Source organism: Tenrec ecaudatus, chromosome 12 (genome assembly GCF_050624435.1).
Source record: "Tenrec ecaudatus isolate mTenEca1 chromosome 12, mTenEca1.hap1, whole genome shotgun sequence".
Classification (NCBI taxonomy): domain Eukaryota; kingdom Metazoa; phylum Chordata; class Mammalia; order Afrosoricida; family Tenrecidae; genus Tenrec; species Tenrec ecaudatus.
The window spans coordinates 26,333,354-26,343,254 of NC_134541.1; positions in this window are offsets into that span (position 1 = coordinate 26,333,354).

Genomic DNA, 9,901 nt, shown 5'->3' on the forward strand with positions numbered 1-9,901 from the left:
GCAGATAAGGAAGGCCAAGGTCTCACATTGCAGGAGCAAAAGAGTTAGAATTCTTTTAGCTGCAGTGGCAGAAGCCTGTAAGCATTGGACTTTTAATCATAAGGTCAGTAGTTCAAACCTACCAGCTGTTTTGGGGGAGAAGGATGAAGTGGGCTGACCCTCAGTATCAGGTCACCATGAGTTGAAATCAATGGGATGGCAGTGGGGTTTCTGATTGATATTAGTTCAAAGAAGTCCTGGTGATACTCCGCGCTGAACATTGGGCTGCTAACCGAAAGGTCGGTGGTTCAAATCCAACATCTTCTCTGTAGGAGAAAGATGAGGCTGTCTGTTCCCATAAAGATTTAGTCCTGGAACCCTGCAGAGCCATTCTACTCTGTCCTGTAGCACCCTTATGAGTTGTATAATTATATAAAGTGAAATATTATTTCTAATGACAAATAAATGAATTCCTTGGTGGCAGTAGAGTTGGTATTTAGGGTTTGGGTATCAGCTTAAAGGTACACTGGTGGCACAAGGGATTAAATGTTGGGCTGTCAACTGAAAGGTCAGTGGTTCTAATCAATCAATTAATCCTGCTCTGCAGGATAAAGATGAGGCAGTCTGCTAGGTAAAGATTTACCGCCTTGGAAACGCTATGGAGTGGGCCTATTTTGTCGTCTAGGGTCACTGTGAATTGGCATCTACTCCACAGCAGTGGGAGGGTATCAGCTCATGTCAGAGCAAGTCCAGAGGTTGTAGGCTGCAGGCAGGACTGGATTCAGAAGCTCTGGTAAGGCCGCTGGCTCTCTCTCACCTCACCCCCATCTCTGGTATAAGGGCTCCAATGGGATAAGGAATGATAAACCCTACCTATTAGATCCTTCTGCACTCACTCCCAAAGCAAGCCACACCCTTCTGTACTAGGTCTAGCTGGCGCCCCCCAGGAAAAGGCCAGGTGGCCTAGCTGGAGAGTTGTCCATCCCTGTGGGAGGAAGGATGGGGCGGGGCATTCAGATTGGCACTTCTACTAAGAATGGCATGGAGTAGAAGCCTTCCTCATAGCACACGAGGTTGGACATCAAAGGATAGGTGGGAAAAATCAAATGGGTGGCCTAACAGCTACCACTGGCCAGGGGGCCATGGACAGAGCCTTCTCCGACAGGAAAGGGACACCTTCCACTCAAATTGCTTCCACACGGAGTACAGGCTTAGAGCATGAAGGACATCAGAATCGTGAGGGGTTGTACAAAACTGCTTGATGTGATGGAATACTACAACATCTGTATCAGCTCACAATAAAATGGTCATGGGGGAAGGAGAAAAAAAAATCAGGAGGGAATGGTTGCAGCCCCTGAGAAGCCACGAGACAAACCTCCATACCGCCAGAGCGTGGGCTCAGGAAGGCTGCTGAGAAGCCCTGGGGAAAGGACAAGGAAGGGGGCACCATGCTGTATGTTAGGGCTTCAAACTGTGTTGGGGGAAGCAGGGAACAGATGTGAGGTGCGCGAGGCAGGAGTGGAGCGTGATGAAGTGGGACGGAGGGAACCTGGTTTTGACTGTGGCAAAATTAAACAAGTAACACTGGAGAGACGGAGACAAAATGTGGGCTCATCAACGTCTGGATGGACCTTTAAAATGAAATAGTGACAAAGGAAAACACTAGACAGATTGAACACATTGACCAAGTAAACCAGGTATTTCAGAGCATCCTGCAATTTAAAGGCAAGGGACAAGCAGGGGAAATATTGATCACATTCAGCTGTTGGTCAGATAAGTACCAGGCGCCCTGGAGCAAATGGGGAGTGCACTCGGTTGCAGAAACAAAAGGCTGGAGGTTCAAGCCCCCCCACCCCAGATGCGCCTGGCAAAAAGGCCCCGTGATCTACTTCCGCAAACATCGAGAGGTCCGGGAGTGTAGCTCTAGCCTGACACACCTGAGGCCGCCATTGACTCGATGGCAGCCATTTTTGTCAGTGGGTCTTCAATCAATGCAATAAATACACCATGAAGATCACAACAGGAAAATGGGCAAAAGACATAGACCGACAATTTCCAAAGGGAAATGAACAATAGGGCCAACTTCTGTATTCAAAATGTGGCACAGAGACCTCCCCTAAGGGCCCGTTATCCATATCCATTCCCTACTTCTAGGGTGCCAGACTCGGAATATAGGTCTTTGCTTTGTTAATCTATGGGGGAGGCGGGGCATCAGAGGGGGCTGGGCTGAGGCTTCTCTGAAGTCAATTTCTTTTGCCAAACTCAACAGCACCCCTGGTTGGGCAAGGGATGGGCAAGGGGAAGGAGGCTGCATGCCACCCGGAGCAGCCCCTTCTGGACCACATGCTGCTCCCTCCTCCCTCCTGAAAGCCAGCCCCCTCACTGGGAGCCAGGCTGGTCCCGTGCCCACAGGCCAGATAGAACCAAGGCCCTGGGCCAGCTCTTCTGTACTGGTGGGGGCTGCCCGTGGCCCTTGTAAGTGAGTGACACTGCCAGTCATCAGGCTGACAGCTATGGGCCCACTGGTAATTAGCACAATTATGAAACTGTCCTTATTAAGGAGCACGGAGCAGTGGCAAGGGCAGATGTGGGCTCTAATTCCAGTTCTCCGACTTAGTGGGTCGGTGACTTTGGGAAAGTCCCTTCACGTCCCTGGGCCTTGGCCTCCTCCTCCTCCTCCTCCTCTTCCTCCTCTGTACAACGAGGAACAGTACGCCCTCCCTTGAGGAGCGGCTGTTCCAGACAGAACATGGCGTATAAAGAACCCAGCACCGAGGAGGGCGGCCCAGGGGCACACCAGCTCACAGAAAGGAGTTCTAAGGGCATGGAGTTTCCATGGGGGAAGTGGGTGCACAAATGGGTCTCAACCAGGGCAAATGGGTACTGACAGAGCTTCACCTGCCTTTGACCCCTACCAGGTGTTGAAATTTGACCTCAGTCCCCTAGGGGCCCACTGACTGACCCAACTGCTTCTCAAAAGACCTGTCTCAAGTTCCCACCCCCAACCCATCACTCAGAATTCCTATGAGAGCCCTCATGAAGCCCAGCTGATTGTCCCCCTACCCATGTGTACCAAGGGCATTTGGAAAGAGGAAGGACTAATGGACAGATAGGTTGACAACAGAGAAGGAACTCGGGGGAGGAAGGGGACCCAATGAGCTAGGATTCTTCTCAACTTCTGCTACTTAAGAGAAGTAGAGACTATCAGGCGGCAAGGGAGCCTTGACAGGCATCCTGGCCATGGCTCACCTGAACCAGGTACAGCCACAGCGTGCACACCTGCTACGATTCTGATCCAAGCCTCCTTATTGTCTTCCTGCTTCCACTCCTGCCCCCTGTGATCTATGTCAAACATAACAGCCAAGAGGGGTCTCGTTAGAACAGAAGCCAGAGGGTGCCCTTTGCTTAAAGCGCTCTGTGGGTTTCTATTTCATTCGAAGCAAATGAAAAGTTCTGACAACACTCTATCAACTCTGAATTATCAGGTCTCTCTCCAGTCTTTCTTTCTTTCTGTTGCCTCCTTTGATCCCAGTCTACCATCCTGCCCTCCCTCCCGGCATTCCTTCAGTCCAGCAGACACCGTTCTGCCTCAGGGCCTTTGCCCTCACTGTGGACGCTGGAATGCTCTGTCTGGAGCACTTTTCTCTGATACCCTCGTGATTCACCTGGTAATCTTCTTCCAGTGTCCTTAAAAGAGATGATGATGAGACTGCTCACACACTGGGAGAAAGATGGGCATTCTATTCCCGTAAAGAGCTACAGTCTTGGGAACTCACAGGGGCAGTTCTACCCTATCCTATAGAGTCGCTGTGAAGCAGCATGGACTCAATAGCAGTTAGTTCTTTTTCATCTGTTTGGGTTTTTTTGGATATGTTATCAGGAGGGGCCAATACCAATTGCTATCATGCCTGGCAAAGTAGAGGGTATGTGAAAAAGGAAGACCCGCAACAAGACGGATAGATACAGTAGCTGCAACAATGCCCTCAAATACACCTGCTGTCGTGAGAATAGTGCGGGCTGAGCAACATTTCGTTGTGGTGTATGAGTGCTTAAAGAAAAAAGGGGATCCTTTTAATTTTCTGTTTATTATTAGCTGTGATTTCACACATATATCATTCCAAATTTCAATCATGTCAAGTACATGATAGAAGGTACAACTGCTACCACGATCCGTTTCCATTCTTTTTCTACATGGACTCCTGGACATTGTCTCCAAAGGGATACTTTTGAGGCCATGGTGGGTGGTGGGGATTATTCTGAGATCAGGGCTATTACCAAATCTATACAAAACTCAAGTGGACATCTTCCCAAGCTTTGCACCAAGTTTATGGGAATGCCGACCCATAGATAACAGTTTTTAGATGAATCAGCATTTTAAGGAAGGACGAGAAGACATCAAAGATGAGCCGAAAGAGCAAAGATTGTCAACCTCAGTGAATGAAAAACAACTGTGGCTGAAGTCCAGAAAGAGGTGAAGAAGCTCTAGAATTATGATTGCTACAGTAGCTAAGGAGACGGGGCTCCCAAAGGGTTCAGCATGTGCCATTTAAGGGCCTGTCGCGTGCTTTCCACTATGGGTGCCAGAAACCAGCTCCAAGAACAGGTCTTTCTTTCAGCCTCTTAAGCAGGATTGAAGCGAATGAAGATGATTTTATGGAATGAATTATAACTGGGGGGGCAAGTCTTGAATTTACAGATAGAATCCAGAAGGCAAGGTCCCATCAAAACTGTCTTCTTAGGGAATCGGCTGGGCCGGCTCACAACAATGCACATGCTGCTTTTGTGAGGGTATCAAGGGCGGCCCTACAAGAACTCCCTGGGGACCGTACTCCATCCACCCTACGGCTCTGATCAGGTGCTCCTTCGATGGCTTTCTGTTGCTATGGGTCTCAAAACTCAACAGAACATTTATATGAAAAGGAACACAATTTTTAACAGTTTTATTGGGACACAATCCAAATATCATACATCTCAATAGTTCAAGTATTCCATAAGAGTTGTACAGTCATCACCACAATCCATTTCAGAACATTTTCTTCTTTCTTGTGCTCCTTGTCATTAGCTCCCCACTTCCCCCCAACACCCATACCTACACTCCCAACGAGCCATGAATTCAGTTACTCTCTGTAGATTCACCCATCCTGGATTTCATAGACCAAAACACATACAGAGACAAAACACCAAGAGTCAAAAAAGCTAACAATAATAACAAAATAACACAGAGAAAAACCCCAGTTAAAAAGAAAACAGAGAACATAAAAAACTAGAACAACTTTAAAACGAGTCAAAAGGGAGATCAAATGAGAAGGTGGTGGATTTTAACCAAACATCACCATACTCCACTTTCTAACAAGGCTATTGGCACCTCTGACCTATGCTCAGGGGGTTCACCTGAGGCTTACTCCATGTATTTCCCCTTCAGTTTTCTTCGGGGGGCGGCGGGCAGGGGGAGAGATGGAAACACTGCCTTCAGAAGTATATAGATGTAGACGTAAGACAGGTCAAGAAACAACACAAGGGGGCTTCAGAAACTTTGGGAGGAAATTCCATTATCTTATCATTCCATTCTCCCATGAGCTTTTTGAAGCCCCCTTTTATAACTTCCTATTTTTATATTTGTGCCTAATAAAGAGCTCTATGATTTTGTAGCCATACTTTTTTATTTTAACTTATTCTTGTACATGGGTCATGGTGAGTCAGAACTGACTCAATAGCGCCTCACATCTCTCCCTTACACGACCAGAATTTCGATGTCCTTCATCTTGCTCTATTTCTTTCTGAGAGCATCCATCAAAACCAACAAACTCTCTAATCTGCTTATTATATCGATTGTCTGGCTCCCCTCACGGGAACAGGAGCTCTGCAGAGGCAGGAGGGGGTGCCTGGCACGAGGCAGGCACTGGGCACATCCTGGCTGGAGGAGAGGCTGACACCAGCCTCTCCGAGACTTCTCCCACGGGTCTTAACTCCACACTGGGAACGCTCACAGAGACCTCCTCTTTGCCAGTGCACTCCTAAGCTGAAGGCCGGGCACTGCCCTCCCACTGTTCCTCAATGACCACTTGCTCTCCTCAAGGTACCCCTGACATCAGCATCTCCTGGGAAACAAAGAGCCCAGAACTGAGCCCAGTCGACATTGTTGGAGGTGGACAGAGGCGAAATGGAGACATGTCAGGAGGCGTAAAGCAAGGCAGAGCACTAAGGAGGAGGGGCTGCTGAGTTCTTTCAGAGGCCATCTGAGCGCCACTGGGAAGCTTCCTGTGTCCACGAAGCAGCTTAACAAACAGCACAGCCACCCCAGGAACCTCGTTTTCAGAGAGGTCCAGTGAGCCTCCAAGGAGGGCCAGATTGAGAACACGGGACAGGGAAGTGGCACAACCGATTCTGTTCGAGGCGGGACACCAGATTCCCACCCAGCAGTAAGCAGCTGGCAGGATTTCTAGCGCTCATCCCACACCTCAGCAGGGGGAGCAGCTGCAGACCAGAGCTCAGGGGCGGGGGAAGAAAGGGCATACGGGAAAGCTTGGGCACCCCAGAGAGGAGGAGACAAGGCGACACCTGCCCGGGTTGGACACAAGAAGCCCTGAGGGGGAGGAAGCACGGTGGTCTGCAGGGGGCCGCCACTGCAATGGGACTCCTGCAGCGCTGCAGGAGCACAGAGCCCAGGGCAGCCCACTGACCAGGTGAGCAGCCTCGAGCTGCTCTGTGTCCAGTCTGGCAGCTCCGCCTCAGTGTTGGCTTTGCCCATGGCCTCCATTCTGCATTCTCAGTCCGTTTCAGCAGGGGATGGTATCTCAGTCAAGCCAAATTCCGATTTGCTGGAGAGACCAGCATGTCACCATGCTCTGGGAATATTAAATAAAATTGACAAGGGGTGACGCTGGAGAAGTAATTACCGGTGGTAAGAGGCAATCAGCCGCAGGGAACCCCTCCACTGCTCAAGCGGAGAAAAATGAGACAGGGCGAGGCCTGGAGCCGCCAGGGTTTGTCACAAGGGCAGGGGAAGGGGGTGGAAAGCTGCTCCCTCTGCCCATTTTGTTAATAGGATAAGCCAGCCTTGCAAATAAGAGCCAGACCCCAGGAGGCCTGTATTTGAGGGATTTTAAAACCAGGCCAGATCCTCACAATAGCTTCACTTTCAGATGTGTTACACTTGCAACGACACTGGTTCTGTTTGGAAGCCTTCTGCCTCCTGAAACGGCTGTAAGTATTAAGTAATAATTAATGTTCACATTTTTCATTCATCAAAACCCAGAGGACCGATGGCTGAGACATGTAACCCTCCAGTCAATAGGACTCCAGCCCCAAACATGAGACCTATTGTTTGTGCGTGTGTCTGCCTAGCCATATTATCCTGTGAAAAATGCACATTTTCTGTTAAAAAAAGAATTTTTAATAGCACAAATATCCAACTTCTTAAATACATGTAAGAGTCTTTATCAAAAACTCTAATCCAAATAAGTTCCATTATTTCACAGACAAGGAGATGGAGACCCAAAGAGCAGAAGTAGCCTGTCCCTCCCTGTCCAAGGTCCTCCAGCAGGCTGCCAACGGGACCGAGAAGAGGTGGAGAGGCAGGCAGGGGCAGCCTGCCCTGGACAGGTGAGGGCAATGCATGAGTAGATCCCAGTAGTGGGATGCAGGGCAAAGAGGGGGCCATGGATGTGGTAAACTGAGGGTCTAGATGAGAATGTAAGGCAGCTAAATCAATCCTCTGCTCATCATTAAGGGTCTAGAAAGCCAACTCTGGTGGGGGAAGACCCTCATGATATAAATAAGTCAATATACATTCTCATGACTGAATACAGTCCTTCCAGTAACCCCCCCCCCCCATAAAGCAACTTTCATAAAGGAGCTACCACAAAAGATGAATCATTCATGCCTGGGTATTCTCTGTGCCTGAAGGTTTTCTGTAGATAAGAGCAATCAGGTAAAATGTAGCAAACCCCTGAGGAAGGCTCAGGGGTGGTTGAGGTCAACTAGCACTAGGTCAAGGTATAGTTCACTTCATTGATTATTATGTTACTTGCTTATATTACTTATTATGTTAGATGTTAGCTATATGACGTGTATGTCTTTTGAAAGATCTGTTAGACCCATTACATATTCCCATTGGAAAATACGTCCACTTTCAGTCCTACTGTGGGATGAGGAACCCCTTGATCATTTTCCACAACCGCAAAGTCGCCCCTGAAGACCCGTTTGAGTGTTGGAGACCCCCCTCACCCCAACACATGGACACCAATACAGTAGACCCAGACCTCGACACTAATCCACTCTAGGAGCATTGAGAAGCGATGCAGTCGAGTTTGGAATCAATTTTTCCCATAAGAAATAACTGAAAACGGATTAATCCCTTCTCAACCACCAAGCTTTTACCCTAACCTTGCCTTTTTATACAAACATTACACAGAATTTTCTAATAAGCTCAGAGTTAAATAAGAAACACAGCATTAAAAAAGCTTTTAACAACTGCAGCATGGCCCATCCCTTGAGGTTGATGAGGATCTGGGTCTGTGACACGCATGTGGAGGAGGGACAATGGTTTGGAAAGGGAACCCCTTCTATATAATCAACTGGTAGCTGCTTTCAGGAGTTTGTTTCCCCCTTCTTTGCCTTTTTTCACTAGGAAAACCTGGCTGGAGTTCTCTAAAAAAAACCCTGTCTAATTAATGTGGTCTGCTGTTGGTTTTCCTTAACTGCTTTCTAAAAGGATTTACTGAATTATCATCAACAGTATCGAGAGCACCATGGTTAACCAGTTCCTTGTCATGATTCTTTAAAAAAAAAAACAACTTTCTTAGGACCCATGTTTTTTTTATCTAAAAACTGTACAAAGCCACAAAAACTAAGAAAATTATGGCAAAACACTTGGAACGCAGCCACAGAAGGGTTAAACAATGTGTACTAATAACGCCAACTGAGCGCAATATGAACTGGTTTTGTTTACAAAAATCACATGCATCAGGTCGGATTCTGATGATATGTTTAATGTTGAGCTCGGATGCAAAATCATCTCGACAGTTCGCATTGAAATCTGATTATGTTGAGTGCTGACTCGGCCAAGGGCTGGGGTTCTACTGTCCGCCTCTGACTGACCCTTGTCTTGTACACTAAAGAGCCGTGTGACCTTTGAAAGGTGATTGAGGCTGAGCCCTGGTGTAAGTTACGAAAGAATTGGGTTAACAAGGTCAGCAGTTCAAAACCACCAGCTGCTCTGCAGAAAGATAATGCTTCTGCTCCCATAAAAATACACAATCTAGAAAACCCATAGGGAAGTTCTACTCAGTGATTGGGAATTTGCTTCATGGCAGTGTTTTTTTATTTTTAAGATGGGGACAACAGTACTGACCACATTAGATTGTTGTGAGGTTTGAGGTAGCCCAACAGGGCACTGAGTAAGCAGTACCTACTCTTCTGTAACCCTGGTGGAAGAGAGAGAGAGCTCTCAACAGCCATTGTGCTCTATCTAGGTTCACCTCTCAATCCTTGCAGGGGGGCGGGGGCTTGGGAATCTTTTATTGAGATATAATTCAGATACTAGAAATATTACCACGTTACAGTCATTTCATCAGCGGCTTCTAGTCATTTGCAAGGCTGGGCAACCACTGCCTCTATGTAATTCTGAAATGCTGTCATTCCCCTAAGAGGAAGCCCAGACCCAGGAACAGCCACTCCCCATCCCACATGCCCCTTTGCCTTGGCAATTACTGATCTGCCTTCTGTCTCTAAGGTGTCGCCTACTCTGGACATTTCGTATGAATGGAATCACGAGGGGGCCTTTTGTCAAGCTTCTTGCACTTGGCTGTAGGAGGCTCACCCTCCTGGCAGCATCTCAGTACTTCATTCCTTTGGAATCCACACTTTAAACAGCTCCCCAGGGAGTTCTGATCAGTGGGTTTAGGGAAGAGTAACAAATCCA